This window comes from Aptenodytes patagonicus, chromosome Z, assembly GCF_965638725.1.
Source record: "Aptenodytes patagonicus chromosome Z, bAptPat1.pri.cur, whole genome shotgun sequence".
Taxonomy (NCBI): Eukaryota; Metazoa; Chordata; class Aves; order Sphenisciformes; family Spheniscidae; genus Aptenodytes; species Aptenodytes patagonicus.
The window spans coordinates 62107058-62129315 of NC_134982.1; positions in this window are offsets into that span (position 1 = coordinate 62107058).

The following is a 22258-nucleotide window of genomic DNA, read 5'->3' on the forward strand; positions in this document are numbered from 1 at the left end:
TTATTCGCTTCAGACCCATGGGGATATGTATATAAGGTTCCTTGTCAGCGGACCATTGGCAGGAATTCACCATGCAGAGTGGGCAGCCCAAACCCCAAACCGTGGCTTCTAGTTTTTTAACTCATTCAGTTCCCCTCACAGGGACACGAAAGGGTTAATTGTGTCTCTGCTATTGTGAGGGAGGGTGGTTGCCGGTGGTTGCCCTTCATCTTTGGTTCTCCCCTCAAGCAATTCCACCAGTTTCTGGATGTGGTCGGTGGGTTGCCCTTGCAGCATCGCCCGGGGTACTCCCAGCACTAATGCTTTTTGCCAAAGGTCATTCCCTCCCAGATTGTGGGCTTGATCCAGTCTATCTCAGGAAGGTACGGGCTCCCTGTGGGGACGCTGTCTGGGGTGGGGGTTTCGGCTGGCTTGTCGAACCCCCCTAATCCCATCTGTGCCACTGCTTCGATCAGTCCATCCCATCTCTCACCCATGAGTGACTATGTTGTGTAATGTCTCTGCCCAAGTCAGCATGTGCACAGGCGGATTCTGAGGTTTTTGCCGATTGTTTTCTATAGCCCTCTGGATCCTTTCTCTGAGAGATTGAACACGTATTTTTAAGGCATCCGGTAGCCCTCTAATGAGAGGTCTAAGGTGGCTGGGGTCCAACGGTGCAGCCATCAGTACACCTTGCCGCCCCCTCTCATACATTGCCTGGATACAAGCAGCCTTTTGTACTCCTTCTGCTAACTCCGACAGTCCTTTTACTCGGATGGTAACAGGCTCCCCTCACTCTTTGGGGTCCACACCCCCAGACCAATAAGCCACTCAGGACGTGATTGACTGGTCGCCTGCCAGCCGTCACTCAGAAACACTCCGGGTCCCCTAAATCCCCTAGCCTCATCCTCACTCAACAGTATCTGATCCCCCCCCCCCCGTTAAACTCTTGTTTCCGTTTCCCCCAGTCTACACAAAAACCTGGCTTGTAATTCACTGAGCTTGGGGCCTGTCCAGGGGGCGGTACAGACAGTGGTTTGGGGGCTCCTGCCCTGTGGACCTGTTTTAATAAGAGGCCACACTTCTTTTCCCTCCAACTCCTCCGTTTCCTCAGAACTATTTTCATCAGGATCTCCCCAGATGTCCCCATCCCAATCCTCGGGATCTGTGCCTGCAATTAGTTTTCGGATTTGAACACTGGGGGTCTTTTCGCTTGTGCTAGCATGATCTTAATTTTTTTGTTCTAACAGACGTGTCCACTCTCTTTCTCTTTCCAGTTCACCTTTTAAACAATCAATTTCTAACTGCTTCTTTAAATTACTCTTTTCTAATTTTCTGGAGTAATTATAATGATCTTGCGCTTGAATTAGACAGGCAGCCAGGATGCCCATGGTCCCTTTACTTTTACCATTTTGATTATTCCCGTGGCATTGTTCTATCCTCTCTGTGACCGCTGCTGGGTTGAATCACTTCCCCTTCACCCATTTTATACCTGGGGGAGAAGGGGTACATTCATGCCTCCGTAATAATTCCTCTATTGACGCCATCCTGCCAACTATACTAATTTAATGTTGCGGAGGCTCATGTAATCAAATTAGGCAGGTGATAGATTAAAAAATAAACTTTATTTAAACCAAAATTGTTTAGCAGAAAACTAACTAGAAATGAGGCATCAACAGTCCAACAACATCAGTAAACCACAGGTTCAGGGTGGTGTATGAGGGATTAATACTGCACAGCCGGCTTTAGAAAGGAGGATCCAAAATGTGCACAATCACTCACCTACAAGATGAGGACTCTCAACCTCGAGGAGTTTCCTTGGGCGGCGTCCTGACCCAAGGGGAGAGTCCCCGACTGCAGACCCCCTGCTCCGAGGAGGACCGACCCCACTTGCCCTCCGGCGGGGCTCCATTTATACCCTAGTCGAATCTGACCTGTGGTCAGTTCTAATTGGCTGAGGGCCTTAACATTCTTAGTGCTTGCCCGGGGTGTATACGTGACCATAATTACTGGCCCAAGGTGTGTACATGACGGTCAGCACTCGCCACCTTAAAGGCACGAAAGTAAGGGTGTGAAAAGTAAGGACACAGTGGTCTTAATGCCCCCAGTCTTTGTCAGGGCGGGTGCACCTGCCACAGCTGGGAACAATCCTCAAAACTACCATTTCCTACACATACAATTTATGAACATAAGACGTGTTCTTCATGTGTCTGATTTCCATGCACATGCCTTATGTCCTCCTGCGTTGACATGCTTCCTGGATATTTTATTGCCTTGGGATGTTGCCACTATGAACTGCTGCTCCACAGCATGTTTGGATGTGAAGATAGCAATAAATAGCATTTCTTTTGGATTTTTCTGTTTTTTTTTCTAGTAGGCAACAGTTTTTGGCCTCAGTCCTGCAGACTCATACTTGATTCCAGTTCTGACTTACTACAACTGCAGCCATGAATCCAACTAATATAGTGTAGCCTGGAATGAAACTTTGTTCTCTTGAGTGTGTTCTGCTCTGTGCAGTATGTTCTTAAGTAATGAGTCATTGACATAGCATAACTGGTGGACCACTCTGTGTAAAACAATTATTTTCAGCTTAATTACAATATTTTGAAATAAAATTGACTATTGTTTCAGTATTCTGATTTTAGAGTTCCTACTTTCATCCTATGTAGAAATCTTTGGAAGAAATGAATTAGATTTCTTAGAAATTAAGATTGTCTTCCTTGGTCCAGATTCTGCCACCTTTTTTAGCTCTAACTAACATCAAATACTGGAGTTAGCCAACCTGCTGTACGGTACATAAAGTGAACAAATCTCTCAGTTTTTAAGATACATTATTCCTTTGAGGTAGACTTCTAGAGATGAGCTTGATGAATCTCATAACGCTACTGCTGGTGCTGTACCTGTTGGTAGATAAACATGACTGCAATTTCCTGTGCTGTCAATCTGGCCCTTTCACAGACCCTAAATGGAATGAAAGATAATCAAATGACTATTCACAGATAAGAAGCTAGCTGAAAATCCAGATTTAGAAAATATCCTTTAGTATTGATTTGACAGTCTGATGATGTAACAAAAAATGTGTATATTAAAAAAACCCAAACATAGTAAGGGAGAGCAAGAAAGAATTTTTCAGAATAATTGCTGATTACTTCTCTGATCAGTCCTCTTCATTTTACCAACATGCTTTACAGCGTGTAATGCAGATAACAGTTCTTTACTTTGTTACCTTTGAAATTCAAAGGCTATACATTTCACCTAAGAATAAGAATTGCAATAATTGTAATTTCTGAAAGAGATGTAAATTGTAGCAAATAAAGTTATGTGCAATTAATGGTGATGAGAAAGTAATGACTTCAGAAGACCCTAACTCTGCCTGTGAAGAAGAGTTGCTCAGTATAGAAAACTATGCTAAACATCCATTGGACTTTTCTCTCATGAGCATTTAACTGCAACATTTTCACATGCAGCATAAGGATTTGCAACAGGATTTTTTTTCTTCTCCTTGTTGGGCTTTCTTGAGATATCTGGAACTAAAGGTAGGAAAATCATTGTTCTAGGTTACAATTAATTTCTTCTGTTTCAGCCCAGTCCCTTATGCTTCAATTTTAGATTTGCCTTGTTGCTTGCCATACCTGTGTTATTTCAGGTTAATTTTCAAGAGAAAGATCTATTTTATCCTCAGATACCTCTGCCTTGAAAACTTAGATGAAAATGGTTTTAAAATAAGTATTAAAGCAATCCAAAGGAAGGAAGGAGGATGATCATGTAAGGAGTTACAATGATGAGATAGCTTCTGTATACATATTAATGCACACATGATGTATGTGAGAATTACATCTTTTTTAAAGCATGACCAAAGTAAAACCAAATTGCTTGAAGAGTAATATATTTTTTTTAAAAAGTAAAAAAAAAAGGTAGCAATTTAAGGTAATGGTCCCAAATGCTATGATAACACTATGTAAAACTGTAACTGGTTTATTGACATAGAACGATATTAAGTTTAGTGGGTCATATGCTATTTGTTAACCACACACATGATGTGGAAGTAATTTCAAAGGAATATATGCCAAATGTTATCATACAGCTACCCTGTGGTTGCCATTACTACAACAAATCTGGGAACATAAAGAGTGGCTATCTTAGAATCAGCTTTGTCACAACAGTCAGTACAAACTCTATTTTTAATGGCATCTCCAAGCTACAAGTTATGGAGCCAAGTAGGTCAAGGAGATCATAATTTTCTCCCAGATGGTTACTCTAACTTCAAAAATACGTTCAACACAGATTGAACACAATATAAAACTAAACAAGACTGTATTGCAATTTCAAAAAATGAGATTTTGTTCTTGGAATGTTTTTACATAAAAACTTTGCTATGTGGTTATTTACTGAAAGCTAGCCTTATATTTCAGGAAAGTGGAGCCAAGAACAGTGAGTGACAGCAGAGAGAAAGGCCTGTTGAGCAGAGTGGACTTCTTGCATACCTTTACCAGAAACATTATTTGAAAAAAAGGTAACATAAACTTTAAAATTTTTGCTTACATAAATTACAAAATTTTGATCTTACAAAGTATCATTGTGTATTTTATAGAGCTTACAAAATATTTTCTAAAACTCTGAGTTTTTACTTCATTTCATACTGTGACTAAACAGTTGTCTAAGTAACTCTCTCCTTCCCTCCCTCCATTTTTTTTTCTCTTATTCTTCAGATTTTTGCACATTGAGTAAACTCAACCACTTAGTCTAAATCTTGACATGAGGCATTCTACCCTAGCTGAGCTAATTCAACATGAAAACTTCATTTATATCAGCAAAGACAAAGAGAGACTTGTGCTGGGAATCTAAAAGTATTGATCTATGGGAAAGTTATATTGCTGAGCTCTCTATAATTATATGCCACAATATAGTTTGCCACAGGGTAGACCTATTTTCAACAAGCTTCCACTAAAGATTTTTTTTGAAAATATATGCTTACTGAAGGGATACAAAAATGTTGTAATATCCACCTGTTTGTTTAAAATAAACAATCTGTAATCTCAGAAACAAGCTGGCATTAAGCTGGCAACACTTTATATCATCAGACATTATGTGATATTTGGAAGTTAACACAAGTTTATTGATTTGTATTATTACTAGTTCTAGTTTCCCTATGCTGCCACAATGTGTTGTCCAAACTTTATTTATTTATTTAATTTGTGTCATTATATGCCATTGTGATCAACAAAAAAAATAGCATAACTCACAACTGAAATTGTACCACCATGGATGTGGGAAACGATCTCTTGTGCAGCAGCAAATATTGTCTGTTGATGAGTACAGATAACCTCTGTGTAAGTTACATAGGAGAGTCACATAAATAATGCATGAAGTGCTGGAAGTTGCTTAAAAATAAGACGCCCAAATAAATTTCTGCACTGTGTTAAGCAGCAAATAATATGAGTCTACCCTCGTTTCTTTCTTTCTTAATAGTCTTGCTGTCACTCAGCTTTCATCTTTCATTAAGATTCCTGCTGGTGCAGATTTAGGTGCAATATAACATAATGACACTGAAAGCAGGAGGAGGACTTTACCCCACCACACTTTTCCTCTGTTATAAAAAGTAGTTTATATCTGCCATAACAGAGGATGGATTTGTTTCCACTATGACACTTTTTGGAATAATAAGATCAAGATGGGTATGTATCATCTGGCACCAAACCTCTTTTTATAGTATTGCTTGGTCTTTTGCCTATTGTGACCACACCCAGGTTTTTTTCTGTATAACTTTCTGCTTTGTTTTGCAAGTCAGTAAATAGCATCTTAGGCTGACATAAAGAATATCAAAGAGCTGTAATTGGAGTGTAAGTAGAGTGAACAGAGCTTTTGGCTCATGCCAGTGATGCAGTTTAGCATTGATAGTATCCGATGATCAAGAAATTGTTGTCTAGTATTTTCCACATTTCTTAAGGAAGCTAAGAATAAAACCATGTAACTTCTTACACAGATCTGAAAACTGTAACTACCTACAAGCCTGTGCCTCACTGTGAGAGAAAGCAGGCTCCTGAATTGGCTATAATAACAGTATGTTTCATCTCAGACTGCCATAGACATAACAACTTTGTCCATTCTCTCAGAAAATATTTCTTAGGTAAAGGATTTGGTGTTAATTTTTCTTTTTTTTTTTTTTTTTCCCTTTTCCCCCCTCTGTGTGCTTCTACTTTCTAAAGGATCTGTAACAAGAATTTTCTTTCTTCTGAATATGTAGACTGTGTATTTTAAATTGGACACAGTTGTGTAGGTGGCCACCTCCTAAATGCTTCAGCATCTATATTACTGAGTAAATAGAAAGACTTGAAGGATTATGTTCCTGAAAACTTTCTTTCCCCCACTGCACCAGTAGTTTTAATAAAAGAAATGTCCTTTCTCTACAGACCTTGCCTCATTTTTATGTATAATTGTCATGGATGAAGTAACAATTGCTGCAGTGAACACTATTAATCTTAATGTCTTCAGTTAAGTGCTTCAGAAGGAGCTTTTAAGCACTTAAATGAAAAGGGAAGATTTCCAGAGGTTCTCAGCACTGCTGTCCCTGAGAGCTGTCAGCTTCCAAGAAACTTCAAAAATCTGGCCAGGGCATCTTGACGCCATAGTGTGCATCATCATCTTACCAATGCATAAGGTTTTTCAAGCGATCTGGTAAGTCCATCATGTATGTTCCTATGGCATATGGTTCAGTGTTGTGCAGAGCTCGTAATACAGAGGTGGTGTAGCTCCCCAAGTGGAAAGCGGTATGCTAGCTAATTGACCCCCATGGTAGCTGTGGCCATTCAAAAACCTGGATTCAGATCTGGAAGCAGAAGACTTCTGAAAATGTAGGCTTTTCTCAGCTTTCTGTGATTTGAGGCAGAAGATCTTGCAACTTTCAGTTCATCTTCCATGTAAGTAGCACAAGGTGAGTTATTTCATTGAAGGTTTTTTCAACACAAAGCAGATTCTTAGCGAGCAAGAAACTGAACCCAGTTCTGTCATTCTTAAATTTGGAGATTTCTTAGCAAAAGAAGCTGAGTATCTAAAATTTCAACCAAATTAAAGTACCCTTTCCCTCTTTCTTTTAAGCCAACATTTCTTTCTTTATTGGGTAGATAATTTAGTCACTTGGTTTTAAATTGCAAACCAACACTAATCAAAGAGCTAATTTCTTGGTGCTAATGATGATTTAGCCAAAGCAAAAGTATTGCTCAAAGAGAGGAAAACTGCTGCCAAGATAGGTTTTGTTTTCCTTAGGCATATTAGTTATTCATTGGTGAAAGATTATTTACTTATTAGGGTATACTGGAAAAGAGAGAGTTATACATACTCATTTTATATGTCCAAGAAGCAGTATTCAAATTTTCTAAGTGCACAGAAGGGGAGATGAGGGGAATGTTCAAAAAGGGATACTTTATCCTAGTGGAAGTGTTCTCCTACACTCCCTGCAAAGACAAAGAAAAGAGATAGGGCACAGAACAAGAAACTTATCCTTTAAAAGCCTCTTTTATTGTCCAATGAGTAGGGAGGGAGTAAACTTTGGTAAATAATCCTGTTCCTCTCAGCCAGTTACTTATTGTTTTGACTTGAGTTAGCCTGAAACACAGTATCTTTACATATTTATGTGTTATGGATCTTGATCAGGAATCTGGGCTGCAATTTGCCAAGGCACAGGGAAGCTGGGGGGAATTCACTGCCCAGCTCTCAATAAAATTCAAGGCTATTGAATCCAACACTTACTGAGTCCAAAGGGATAAAAATCTTAATTTGTGTTTGTACTCAACATGTATTTAATTTTTTTATTTGTGAAAGGCTTTGTTGTTCTATTTTATATCATACTCTGCAAAAGACATTTTTTAATAAACATGGCTATCTGTAGGTAAAATGTAATTTTTTAAGCTGAGTAATCCATTAATTTATTCTCGCCTCATATTAGTTTTCATTTCTTAAAGAAACATTTAGTTTTAATACTCAGTACTTTTCTCAGAGATTGTTGACTGGGGACTGGTAACCAATCAGTCAGGAATTTCTAAAGATAGTCAGCTATTCCTGTTCTGTTATCACTTAGATTTGGCAGTCTATTATTCAAACCCATAAATCAAAAGTATTTCTGTGCAAACTCAAAGCTAACTCTCCAACACATCTTAGCAGTCTTTCCCCCCATTTAAAATACTTAAATACTTCAAATACTTCCCCACTGTAAATTCTCTAGTCCCAAGGATTTATAGGAGAAGATAACTCTTGAACCTTAGCATGTCACCATTTATGTACTGGTGTTTAGTGGACAGAATCAATACTTCTTCTTCTTGAGTTGTTTTTTCCAAGAATGGCCTATTGAATGAAGAGCTCCTTGTGTTTTGCTGAACAGTATTTGTTGGAATAGTCTAAGTCCAGAAGATATTAGAATTCTCACAACTGAAGTTATTACTATGCAATCCTCAGTGCAAAATGTGTCACGATTTTAAAAAATATTTATTTGACTAAGCTCTGCTACAGTCGAGTTTTCCTCGTCTGTAACCAGAATCCTTCTATTGATTCCCAAGTGATTCATGAGGCCTTTAGTTTTCCCCCAGAAAAAATATTTTTCAGGGGAACTAAAATATGTTATCATTATTTAATTTTCAGAGAATAATAGCAAATATTTCACTTGTTAAATTGTTACTGTATTGTAGAAAAGATAACATTACATGGTAGCTAGAAAAGATATTCTGTGGGAGTAAACTCTACCGTTCAGTGAAAGAATTTAAAATTATGAGAAATAGAGAAGAAAAAAAGAGTTCAGTAGGATCTAATTTTATAACCTTGAAAAGATAATTTGTGGCCATTCCAGGTGGGTTTTCTTTTTTTGTTTTCTTTTGTTTCTAAAGTCCCTGACTTAAATTCTCTTGTTGATCAGATTAGGACTGTATTCTTGATATGCAGGGAAGATTAATGCAATCATACCAATACAGAGTGTGCATTTTTCCTCTGTTTTGATATAATCTGGGTTATAGATGAAACATTAAAAAAGAAGTCATCTTGTGGATTTTCTGAAGATCACTGTGACATGTTCAGGACAGTGCATTTCAAAAAGCTGGCATTTCAAGATCCAGTGTGTAACTTTGTGCCACGGTTTAACCTCAGTCAGCAGCTGAGCACTACACAGCCACTCACTCACTCTCCCCTGCCCCGGGTGGGATGGGGGAGAGAATCGGAAGAGTAAAAGTGAGAAACTTGCAGGTTGAGATAAGAATTGAAATATAATAATGATGATGATGATGATGATGATAATAATAATAATAATAATAAAAAATAATAGAATATACAAAGCAAGTGACGCACAATGCAATTGCTCAACACCCACTGACCAATGCCAGTCCCTGAGCAGTGGCCCCCCCGGCCAGCTTTCCCCCAGTTTACGTACTGAGCATGACGTCATATGGTATGGAATGTCCCTTTGGCCAGTTGGGGTCAGCTGTCCTGGCTGTGCCCCCTCCCAGCTCCTTGTGCACCTCCAGCCTTCTCAGTCGGTAGAGCATGGGAAACTGAAAAGTCCTTGGCTAGTGTAAGCACTACCTAGCAACAACTAAAACATCGGTGTGTTATCAACATTGTTCTCATCCTAAATCCAAAACACAGCACTGTACCAGCTACTAGGAAGAAAATTAACTCTATCCCAGCTGAAACCAGGACACTTTGCTCACATTCCTTGGCTGTCTAGAAAAAGTCAGATTGGACTGACCACAAATAATACCAGTTTCAACAGTAGCAAAATCAGAATAAAGACCAGCACTAATTATACCTGTAGTAGCCCAGAAATCAGAGAAACAAAGAGTGTTGAAAATGGAAATATGGAAAGTCAGACAAGTGGATCATTTTTGGGTGATTGTAATTTTTCAAGTCCCTTTGTTTTGCTAAACTGAAACATATCAAAACACATTCTGCTCACTTAGAGACAAAATAAGCAAACAAACAAACACCACCACCCCAAAACCCAGAAGAAATTATTAAGATTTATTATTTTAATTTAGAATAAAATTGTCCTTCATCTTTCAATCTTTCTGTGATACCTATCCCATTTGTGCTTCATTCCTTTGCACCCCTATAGTCAAAAAGACACTTTTGCTAATGCAGATTACCTCTGACTGTTTCACAACACATACAATAACCAGCCAACAAAAATGACACAAAGACAAAGAAAATATACTGTGTCTCCAAGCTCACTATTCAAAAGATCACTTACAAATAACTTCCCTCTTCAATGGTTTTATCTGTGTTCTCTCTTCTGCCTACAATACTCCATATTTTGAGTGCCAAAATATTGCTTTATTTCTTCTTTCTTTTCACTTTATTTTGCTCTGTTTTTCCCCAATTCCTCATTATGATTTTTCCCCTAAAGCTTTCTGCCAAGATGAAACATTGTAAGATGTTCACACAGTTAAAAAAATAGAACCAGTGAGGCTGATTCAAATGCCAAAGTATGCTTCTAGAACAATGTATTTTTAGCTTTGGGAAGAAAGACTCTATAAAATTACATCTAGAAACAACTTATTGTTTGGTCTACTTCTACCCCTGGATAATAGCAACCTAGCTGAGGGTTAAAAGGCGTAGAAAAGATTAGTAAAAATACAGTAACCTTATGGTGTTTTCTGGAGTCATTCACTCCTCTCCTGCTTCCTTAAAACATAAAAATGCATTTTTAGTAAAACATGAAAAATGTGGATAGATTGATGATACTAAATTCATATAACCTAATAAGCATTTAAAATTCACTGATGTCATATGAGGAAGGATGTGTTATTAAAACCACATCAACAATGACAAGAATTATATATGTTTTAGCTGCTTGCTTAATTCTTTTTTCCTGGCTGTTTACTTGTTTATAAAGGTTCATCAGTTTCTTAATAATTATGTCCACAGCAGGTAAGTGATATCCTAAGTGGAGGATTATGATTTTAATGCAGGGCCAAAGGAACAAGATCAGGTTAATTCCTTTTTTCCTCTCAAAAGAAACAAAAATAAAACATAGAGTACCATGCACTTTAGCAATTGAATGTTTCCCACTGTTTTGTTTTGACTTAATAAGTAGACCCATTTTGAAAAGTAAGTATAAAAATATCACAGTTCTGCTCTGCAGGATGCACAATAGCTCAGAGTCTCTGATCTAGCACTTGGCATGTGATCAGAGACTGGAAAGGACAAAGGTCTTTCAGCTTGGTAATGACTATTTTGTATGGTGTTGCAGTCACCACAATGTCTGTGCTGCTGATACTTTTTAGAGTTGCATATTATGGATCCAAAGATGTCCCAGCTCTCAGGTTGGATTTCCACAGTTCACACCTTTCTCCCACTCTGTGACTCATCACAGCCTACTGGATACCAAGCATGTGTCCCTTTTGGTCGCTGTGGGATGCTCCAAATGACTAAGAAGCAAATTCTCATGAAAATACCTTATTTGTTCTTCCATCCATAGGTCACAGAATAGAATAACATAGTTTGGAAGGCACTTCTGGAGGTCATCTGACACATTTTGGACAAAGGTAGATATTAAAAAGGAATCCCGTAACCATTCAAATCTTCCATGGGCCTGACTTTCACTTGTGAATGGAGAAGAACATGTCTGGCTTGTAGCTTATGCCCTCCACTCATGTGAAAGTCTTCCTAGACTATCAACTTGGTCACTCAAGGTCTCTTTGCTTGGACTCAAGCAGCCTTATCTCCTCCCTTTCTATAGAGATTATGTGTTTTGATTCCCTCCTTCACAGGCAATACACCTTTGTCACCAAGGATGTGGTGAAAGAGTTCTTCAGCTGTAAAACTGAGTAATTGTTTGAGAAAGTGCTGATGATCTATACTGGGAATTTTATCTTTGCTGGCTAATTGCTTTCAGTGCTAACTTAGAGCTGTCTCTGATTTAACACTGAAACTTTCAAGCTGGAAGCATACAGAACTGAAGGAAGAAGAAGGTCCTACATCATATTAATATATAATGGATCAGGCATTTTTCTTCCCATTGGACTATGCAGGACAGAGGTATGTTTGCAGTTTCTGTCCTCAGAAAAAGGATAAAGGTGGCATCTTCCAACACACTTTCCTAACGCCCCTCATATTTAGTTGTCAAACTCTGCCTAGCAAGAATAATGGTTATAACTGATAGTGTAATTGCTAATGGACTCTAGTAGCAATGCTAGCCATTTGTGTATGACTGCCGTATCTTTTTCACAATAACCCAAGCTTTTGACATGAGAGGAAAGGTGCAGTCCTTCACAATAGTATTGATCTATTAGATCATTTCAACTTTGTATTTCCATGGCAAACATAACTATCTCCTTCAGACTTTTAAAAAATCTGGAATAATGTATCTCATCAGAATGATTGGTTTTGACAGATGTACATTTGTAATGCTGCTTTATTTGCAATTTTATGTGTAGTGTTGAGTGTAGTAAGGACTAGAACTTATTTTACTGGATATCCTTCGAATATAGAGAAAAGACATAGAGATAGAAGGACATAAACATCTGCTTGATGTGATAGAGAAAAGGGAACAGTAGAAGACTGAAATAGCAGTGTGTCATGATCAAGGTGAAAGGCTTAGAAAATGATCTTTGCAGAAACATTCTGGATGGGTATAAGCAGAAAGAGAGTATATTTGTCAAGGACATTGTGTTTGTGTGGCAAGGTTTTGGTAGTGTAGGGGGGGCTGCAGGGGTTGCTTCTGTGAGAAGATGCCAGAAGCTTCCCCCATGTTCAACAGACCCAGTTCCAGCCAGCTCCAAGATGGACCCGCCGCTGGCCAAGGCTGAGCCAATCAGTGACAGTGGTGGCACCTCTCTGATAACATTTTTAAGAAGGGGAAAAAGTTACTGCACAACAGCAACTGCAGCAGGAGAGAGGAGTGAGAGTATGTGAGAGAAACAACTCTGCAGACACCAAGGTCAGCAAAGAAGGAGGGGAGAAGGTGCTCCAGGCACCAGAGCAGAAATTCCCCTGTGGCCCATGGTGAAGACCATGGTGAGGCAGGCTGTCCCCCTGCAGTCCATGGAGGTTAATGGTGGAGCAGATATCCACCTGCAGCCCATGGAGGACCCCATGCCAGAGCAGGTGGATGTGCCCTGTGACCCCGTGGAGAGCCTGCACTGGAGCAGGCTCCTGTCTGGACCTGTGGCCCTGTGGAAAGAGAGGAGCCCACACTGGAACAAGGTGTTCTGGCAGGACTTGTGAGCCTGTGGGGGACCCACATTGGAGCAGTCCATTCCTAGAAGGACTGCACCCAATGGAAAGGACCCATGCTGGGGCAGCTCGTGAAGAACTGCAGCCCGTGGGAAGGACCCATGTTGAAGAAGTTCATGGAGGACTGTCTCCTGTGGGTGGGACCCCACACTGGAGCAGGGGAAGAGCATGAGAAGAAAGGAATGGCAGAGACAACATGTGGTGAACTGACCGCAACCTCCGTTCCCTGTCCCCCTGTGCTGCTGGGGGGGAGGACATATAGAAAATCAGGAGTGAAGTTGAGCCTGGGAAGAAGGGAAGAGTGGGGGGAAGGTGTTTTAAGATTTGGTTTTATTTCTTATTATCCTACTCTGACTTTTTTTTTGGCAATAAATTAAATTAATTCCCCTGAGTCGAGTCTGTTTTGCCTGTGACAGTAATTGGTGAGTGATCTCTCCCTGTCCTTATCTCGACCCATGAGATTTTCATCATATTTTCTCTCCCCTGTCCAGTTGAGGAGCAGAGTGATAGAGCAGCTTGGTGGACATCTGGTGTCCAGCCAAGGTCAACCTAGGGGTTAGGGTCAGGATTAGTTAGGGGCATGATTAGTCTGTACTCTGAAGATCATGCTCTGAAGACACGAAGTCTTTGTGGTCCATGAGAAACACAAATTATGACTTATTTTTTAGGGAAATCTGAAGCCCAGTTTTAATTTCTGTTATGCATTGAAGGTACTTTCAGGAATATTTAGACTTAAGGAATTTTATTCATCCAAGTGGAAGGTATATGTTACTGCAAGTCTATTAATCAGGGCCTTGATATCACTATGAATAAAAAAATATTATTGTGCTTTTGCTGTTCTCCCTTTCTCCCCCAGAACAAGACACCAGAACAAAATGACTGTGCTACTTACTGTATGCGACTTAGTACTGCAAATTTAGAAATTCAACTCTATTTTCTGGTTCTGTTCTGATTTTTGTTTCCTTGATTAATAGTTTTTCATCATTCTAGTATGTTGTGATATAACAGATACTGGTTCACTCTTACAGTAGATCTTTGCTTATCTACTGTGCAGTGAAAAAAAGATGAAGCATATTTCACAGTTTTGTAGAGACTGAGATTGGTATGCTGATTTCTTTTCGCATACCTCATTTGACTGTGGAGATATACTATATAAGCATCTGGAAAAAAAATTCAGCAATTTGTTGTGGGTGCTTGATCCAATATTTTCCTATAGTAGCTAGTTTTACTCTGTGATTTACTAGATTCAGCTTTCACAGCAGAACACAAACCTATCTAGTAAATATATGAAGTAAAAAGAAATGAAGACATCTTTTTGATGATAGAGAAATGTAACGACTAATGAAATGCAATCTTTTCTCTATTTATGCTTAAACCTCTCAAACTCCAAAACTCCAAAAGAGATTTATGTTTTCTAGATATGAACTGCCTCAGCAAAATCCACAAAGTTAAAGTGTGTGACCAGCCTTCAAACAGAAGGAATAAAAAATTTAAGCGAAAATTGTGTTCCTTTTAAATCCAGTGTCAAAATACCCACTGATTTCAGTAGGGCCACATTGGTCTCTTCCAGTCTAAAAAGTCTATGAATATTGATGAATACTATGCACAATACTGTGTACTTGATCTTTAAAAAAATGCAGAAGAAACAGAAGAGATTCAGACCTCTTTGTTCTGGGAGAGTCCTGCTTAAAAGTATAGTCCGTAGTCACCTGCAAATTTTGCCAAGTCTCAGTTGATATCTGTGTTTTAGGAAACTAGTTTAACATTAACAAACCTTATAATTGTGACTGTTTAAGTACCCTGGACCAGACTATCATTAACTTTTTTGGAGGCTGAAAACTGCTTACTTATTGCTACTGTCAGTTTGTGAGTTGCTGGCAATTTACTAATCCATACCAGTGCTTTATATCTCACCTCATGCTTTTTGAAAATCTAAATAATACATTGCCACTATCCACTATTTTCCTGACATACAACAATAATTTTAGTACACCAAGTCTTGTAATGGGTTTCATGACAGTTTAAGCCAAAGTGACTGAGCTAAACAAATCATAGAATCATAGAATCATTGAGGTTGGAAAAGACCTCTAAGATCATCGAGTCCAACCGTCAACCCAACACCACCATGCCCACTAAACCATGTCCCTAAGCGCCTCATCTACATGTCTTTTACCATGTATCTTGTCCCTTTTTTGTAGTCATAAGTTGCAGCTGTCTTTTTTTATCTTTGGAATGGAGTAACGTTTGCTCTGAGTAAGGCTCTAGATTTTTCCTGGAAAGGTTCACTCAGGCGGTAGGTAGATCATGTGCTCTGGAAGAACTGATTCTCAATAATCTCCCTGAATACTTAGCTACTAAGGTTGTTGTCCATGTAAGGCATATTTCTGATTTCTTGAGTTATTTTCCTTTAGTGTCCTGGGTGATTGAATATCTTCTCAAGAGTACAAATGTCTTCTTATGATTATCTGCATATATGCATTTCTAGCACGAGTGGACCAGAAAGTGAAGAAACACAGTAGGTCATACAAATTTTAGCTTTTATATATGGAAACAAGATATAAAAACAAGATTATTTTAGCCAAATCATGAACTGAAGTCTTTCATTTTCATCATGTTAGCAAACATACAGAAAAACTCTTGTCATAAAGTGTGACTGCTCCTCAGACTGAGACAAGGACAGACAACAAAAGGGACACTCTGGGAAACTCATTTTACTGCTTATCAATTTACACACTTTTCTCCAAATATTGACTCCATTATAAAAATGTGACTAGGTCTAGATGGCTATGGAAAGGAGGTCTAAGCTGTGTTCATACTATTGCTCCTTGATAGTGATAAGACTAAATTTTGGAAAATGTATTCTGTTTGAGTGTATAAAAGATTGCTGAAACAGATATAAAATAGGTAGTCTGAACTCATATTTTTGTTTTATAACTTTGTGGCTATCACCGACTTTTCCCAATGTCTATCCACCATAGAACATGTCAAATTAAAAGGAATTCCTTCTGGATGGGGAAAGCACTTCAGAGCCAATGGGTGCTTGATCTAGAAAAAGATCACTGGGACCAACAGCTCACTCAACACCCTCAATTTTACCATACTGAACAACCATGAAAGAGAGAAAATTTTCCGTCAGCCTGAGTCAGATTTGTGACTTGGATATAGAATCATAGAATCATAGAATCACTGAGGTTGGAAAAGACCTCTAGGATCATTGAGTCCAACCAGCAACCCAACACCACCACCTACTAAACCATGTCCCTAAGCGCCTCATCTACGCGTCTTTTAAATACCTCCAGGGATGGGGACTCAACCACTGCCCTGGGCAGCCTGTTCCAATTTTTAACCACTCTTTCGGTAAAGAAATTTTTCCTTACATCCAATCTAAACCTCCCCTGGCCCAACTTGAGGCCATTTCCTCTCGTCCTATCGCTTGTTACTTGGGAGAAGAGACCGACACCCACCTCACTACAACCTCCTTGCAGGTAGTTGTAGAGCGTGATGAGGTCTCCCCTCAGCCTCCTTTTCTCCAGGCTAAACAACCCCAGTTCCCTCAGCCGCTCCTCATAAGAGGAGCCAGACTATAAAAAGACTCTGTAGGTTGTTGAATTTCCTTTGAGGTAACTTTGTCTGTTTTCTCTACAGCTGTGTTTCACAAACTCTGAAAATGAGATTTTGTGTATTCTAAGTAGGGTATGCATTTTGCATCTCTCCTTTTTCCCTCTCTCATATTTCTCAATATATATGTTCTTTTTTAAAGAACACAAAGAGGGAGGATGTGTGATCACTTATGCATTCATAATTATTGTTAGACAGTTCTTCATGTGAAGAACAAACGAATACTTTCACAGAAGATTTTTTTTCTTTTAAGAGAAATAAAGAAGAAAAAAACAGATCTCTTAATGTCTTTCAAAAACCCTATATTAAACGAAACACAAAATTACTCTTTCTTTTGTAAACAACAGAATCATCAAACTGGAATACAATCAGATATATCATCAGATATATCAAGCTGGAAAACTATAAAGTATAAGATTTACACACAATTTCTTTGTTCTCAGATGTGTATACTGTTTAAATTGAAACATATTTTTCTTTCTAGTTAAAATTTCAGAATGAATCTATTTCATAAAACCCACAGTAATAATTGGGGCATACTTGTATGCTCCCAAGTAGAGTGCACAAAGTATTTTATCAGTATTTTAACAGTCCACTTCTCAAACGCAGTATAAAATTACACTTGTGCCAGCAAAATATTTGTAGAGGATGTGATGGCAAAAGCTAATAGTTAAAAGCTTTTACCATCTTCTAACAGTGAAGTTCTAGCCTGATAAGATGGTGACGGTCATTTTTATTCAGATCCCACACTCATTCTGTGCAGGTCCAGCTAAAACTTGAGAATAAATATTTATTTCTGTGCATAGATTCTACAGATGAATCAAGACTGACATCCACAACAAAAAACAATTTCCATCATAAAATGTGGAAAAAGAGAGATTGCTCCAAGGAAAATTTCCAGCAGCTGACAGTGATAAGCCATCTGGAAGATTTGAAAGAGTAAGCGTGACTGTCTCTGGTAATACATTGAAAAATCACCTGGCACATCAGGTGAGGAGAAGACTACACAGTACAGTTTTGAAACTTCCAGTATTTTTAACACTACCTTTGCTGAACTGAAACATCATTGTATATTTTTTTAATACATTCAGAAGCAATGTTCACTGACACAGCCAGGTTTAGCCACTTATTTTCTCACCTGAACTGCTTTTTCTAGCAAGATACTATTGTTAGTGGGAGGGAGTAGCTTGAACAATTCTCTCATCATTCATTCTAGATCTGAAATATCTATTGATTTGATCATATGCACAGCTTTGCTTAATAGTCAATTGTATTTGAATTAGCAACTTTGTACTAGTGCTTACAAGACCTTCATAGTCTGAACCAACCAACAGAAATCCAGATACTAAGGGAAGTTATTCAGCAGAATTGTTGACTCTGAGAAGCACTCAGCCTGTTGTGGATGGAGAGTGCTAAATAACATCTTAGTAATGGCTTTTTGCTATATACAGGTGACTAAAGTTATTATTAAATGCCAGCATCCTTTGGTAATTCTAAAAGCAGCTTGTTTTAACTAATGACTATATTTGGGATGTCAGTGGACAATCCAGAAATGGAATAAAATGAAAATCAAAATAGTTCCAGAGATAGTTTCTCCTTAGTAGATTGACCAAGAATAGGGCTACAGTGTGGGCAAGTTTGAATGACTAGTGCTCTTACTATCTGTATTCTGTAGCAAGAATACTTACATTTTCTAGCCTGGCTTTCTGGTACCTTCCAATAGGATAAAGTTATGCAAATATAGTCCAATCATAGCCATTAAATCTCACTCACCAGCTGACATGCTTAAAAACCCTTTTGTCTCTGGAGCTTCTGTCTGTTTTCTTATATTTTTTAAACAGTGTATAATGACCAGAAATTTATTACAGTCTGTATCTTCAAGTTGCAAAACTTGTGATTGTGTGAAACATTTGCAGATCCAGATTCACAAAGGAATGAAACCATGAAACCAACAGGATGAAAGCAACACATTTTAGCAATATTGGGCAATATGCCATTGTCCTTCCTTTTAGATATTTTGTAACAATCACTTTTTAACCTCTTTGATAGTTCTATTTGTTACTGGCCTAGATATTGCCTTTCTTGCAGAATTCTTTTTTGTTCTGCATTTAGAAATTTAAACCATCATTCTGCAGTAAGTCTTTGTAGTGTGCTGCACAATTGTTTTCCTTTGAGGCCCTGAACTTAAAAAGATGTTATGCTTGCTTTGATAGGAAATGAAGGTAAACACTTTTAAAAAGTCTATTTAAAATAAAACATATGGCAAAGCACTCATCAATTAAATCAGCTACAACAATTTTAGTTACTCGTCCTGTAGTGCAAGAACATTTTTGTATACAAAAAAGTACATATATAATCACATAGATTAATAGCTACAGGTGTATCTGCTCTCAAAACATGCAGCCATTTTCAAAGCTGTTTTCAAAATATTTTTCAAACAGTCCAAAATGTTAATTGCTGTCTTACAAACAAAAAGTCTGCTGTTTGTATGGTGTAGGTCACCTAGTCAGAAGACAGAAGAAATGCCATGGGACTGTCCCTGACCCTTGTCCTGCTCCTATTGTGTTGCATTACTGAGGCAAATAAAGCAAAAAAATTGGCTGTATTTTATCAAAGTAGAGGAATTCTCAAAATGTATAGAACTGATGTAGCAGCTACTATATCATTCTCATCTTCAGTTCCTGCTACAGCTGTAAGCTTGGCCAGCACACGCTGTTCTTGGGCTATTGCCAACTGAGAAAGGACTCTCAGGGAGCTGCTGCAAGTTAGCAGAGTTTGAAATATCACCTGTGCTCTTTTAAATGTTGCTAGTGTATGCACACAATTTGACCCAGAATCAGAAAGTTATAACTAGATCTCTGATGTACTCTATTTCTCAGAAAAGAGTGGAAACAGCACATACCTTGTCTTATGTAAGTTCAATGAATAACGAATATTTAGTACAGTAGAAGCCACACAAGAGCATACTGTAGATTAGTGTGTTCTTGTGAGCTCTTGACTGAACAGCTGAAGAGAGTAATCAAACTCATGACTAATCATGATCTGTATGAACAATTTACTACCAGGGCAGAAAAGAAAAAGAAAAAAAAAAGGAAAAAAAAAAAAAAAAAAAAAAAGGAAGACTTCATTTGCTGCAATAATCTATTACAATGTATAATTTGTCTAGCTCAGCTGTTGATTTCTTTGCATTGTTTTATTCTGCTTCTCTGTCAAGACAATATTACCATTTTATTTTTCCATTCACCTTTTACTCCTAATGGCTAATATCAATGATGCCTGAGACAATGTCTTCCAGCCAGTAACTACGCGGGATCCACCAGAATTCATTGTTGCCACGTTTGACTAGACAGCAACTGGGATTGACAAATATGTGAAATTAGTAACATACAACAATTGATTGATTCTCTTCTTACATGGCATTTCTGTAGCAAACTTGTAGCATGAGCAAACAGAACTGAAACACAAAAGCAATCTCTGTAATGATTAAACAGTGTACCAGTAAGATCTTTGGTTATTGTATATATTTGAAATTGAGAGGAATAACTCCTAGATCCAGTTGAACTTCCTGATATGGACTGGCCTGGATTATGATTTGTTTTACTCTGTGGGCAGACTTTAAACCCAGCAATACTCTCTAGTGTAAGTTGTTTTATATAAGAATTAATGTTAATTTATATAGGGGCTCTAAACTGGATCATAATAAAACTTTGGCAAGTTGCATTTGTAGACAAATTTGTAGACAGTATTGCTATGGCCCTGGTTCCCCTTTAACTGTCAACAATTGAGATGTACAATACCCTCCTCTTAACTGTCTTAGTCTAAAACATTACATCTGAAAGGACCTGTCAGAATGATGTGGCACTTACAGCCCCACAGATTGTCAAAAATTATATTAAATTCATGTAAATAAAAAGTAGCTGAGGTAGCCAAGTGTGAACTGATTGTTAATCTTAAAATAAACTGCTCCTTACTTCATAATTAATAAAACTAAAACATGCCAGATAGTAAAGATGAACACAAAAAACAGAGTAATATCTACTATTTCCACAGCTGCTGTACAGTATGAATATAGTGGCAATTTAAGCTGATTAGACAAGTATTCTCATAGGCAACACCTTGCATTTGCTTTATATACCTTTGTGATTTCTTTTACAGTTCTTTAAACATAAAGGTTGAACAGGACACAGTTATTTTGCCTTCAACTTATTTACTTAATGCAAATGACAAGTTCCAACAGACAGAGCACATATCAGTGTCAGTTGCTTTGTTTAAAGCAGTGGAAATGCTGTTTTCAGTCCCCAAGAAAATTGCTTCAACAATTCTTCTCAATGTGAACTGTACTAGTGATTTTCTTATGTTTTATTCTAACAAGAAGTCACAGCAATGGTGCTGTTACATAATATTCATTCTTACTGACTTTGAGCTGGATCGTTTTTCCAGAAGCAGTTGTCAGGATGGGATTGCTGTGAACATTTTCCTGGTTAAGTATCTAGCAAAAAGTCCCTAGACAGTCTCTAGTTTCAGTTTGGTCTTTTATTTTGTTACCTTACTTAATAGTATCTGAAAGTTTGGTAAATGCTTTATAGAAATAAAAGTATGAAAGACTCTGCCGTCTAACTTCTGATGCAATGAAATTGTGGAATAATTGAAGAGGAAGAGCAGTTTCACTATCACATTGGATTATGCATTATCTTCAGCTCTTATTCAACCATAAATTGGAATAAGAACCACTCTGCACATACTCAGGCAAAAAAGGGTTGAGAAGAGTGAAAGAGAAGATCAAAGGAAGTTCTCAGGTAACTGATTCCACTGTGAATAAGTTGCCTACATTTTGTCCATCACCTTGAGAGCTAGAGTAGATGGTTGGGTAGAAACATTTGAGGAAGTATCAATTCTTGGCGGCAGCATTATCTTGTGTTCGTTATTGCTTTTCAACAAGAACAAATGGAACGGAATTGCACCCTCAGTTCTATGTTTTCTCTGGGTTTTTTTCAGGGAACAGTGCTGCTGTGTCTTCCTACTTAGATGTATGCAGTGTAATGGCTTGCTGTAATCTTCAGTAGCATAATTTTGGCTTGTGAGGGTCTGTTAGGTAAGACAAGTTCGATGCAAAGTCTGTGTTGAAATATTTTATGGCGTAAGGCCAAACTACTACCTGATTCCTTGCTGCTTATGTACAGTGTAGGACAGGAGAAGAGAGTGGGTCTGTGGAGTATCATAAAGCCTTCAGAATACATATGCTCATAACAAGGCTTCCATATAAAAAACTATAGTATTTGTTCTGGAGTTACAATGACATGGATGCAAGGGATATGAAATAAAATGTACATGTTCAGGTAACAGTAACAATACCTTGCATTTATATATATCTTTCCTTCATCAACAACTGTTCACATCTTTTATAAAGAGTTCAGCATCATTATTCCATTTACCAGCTGGATAAACT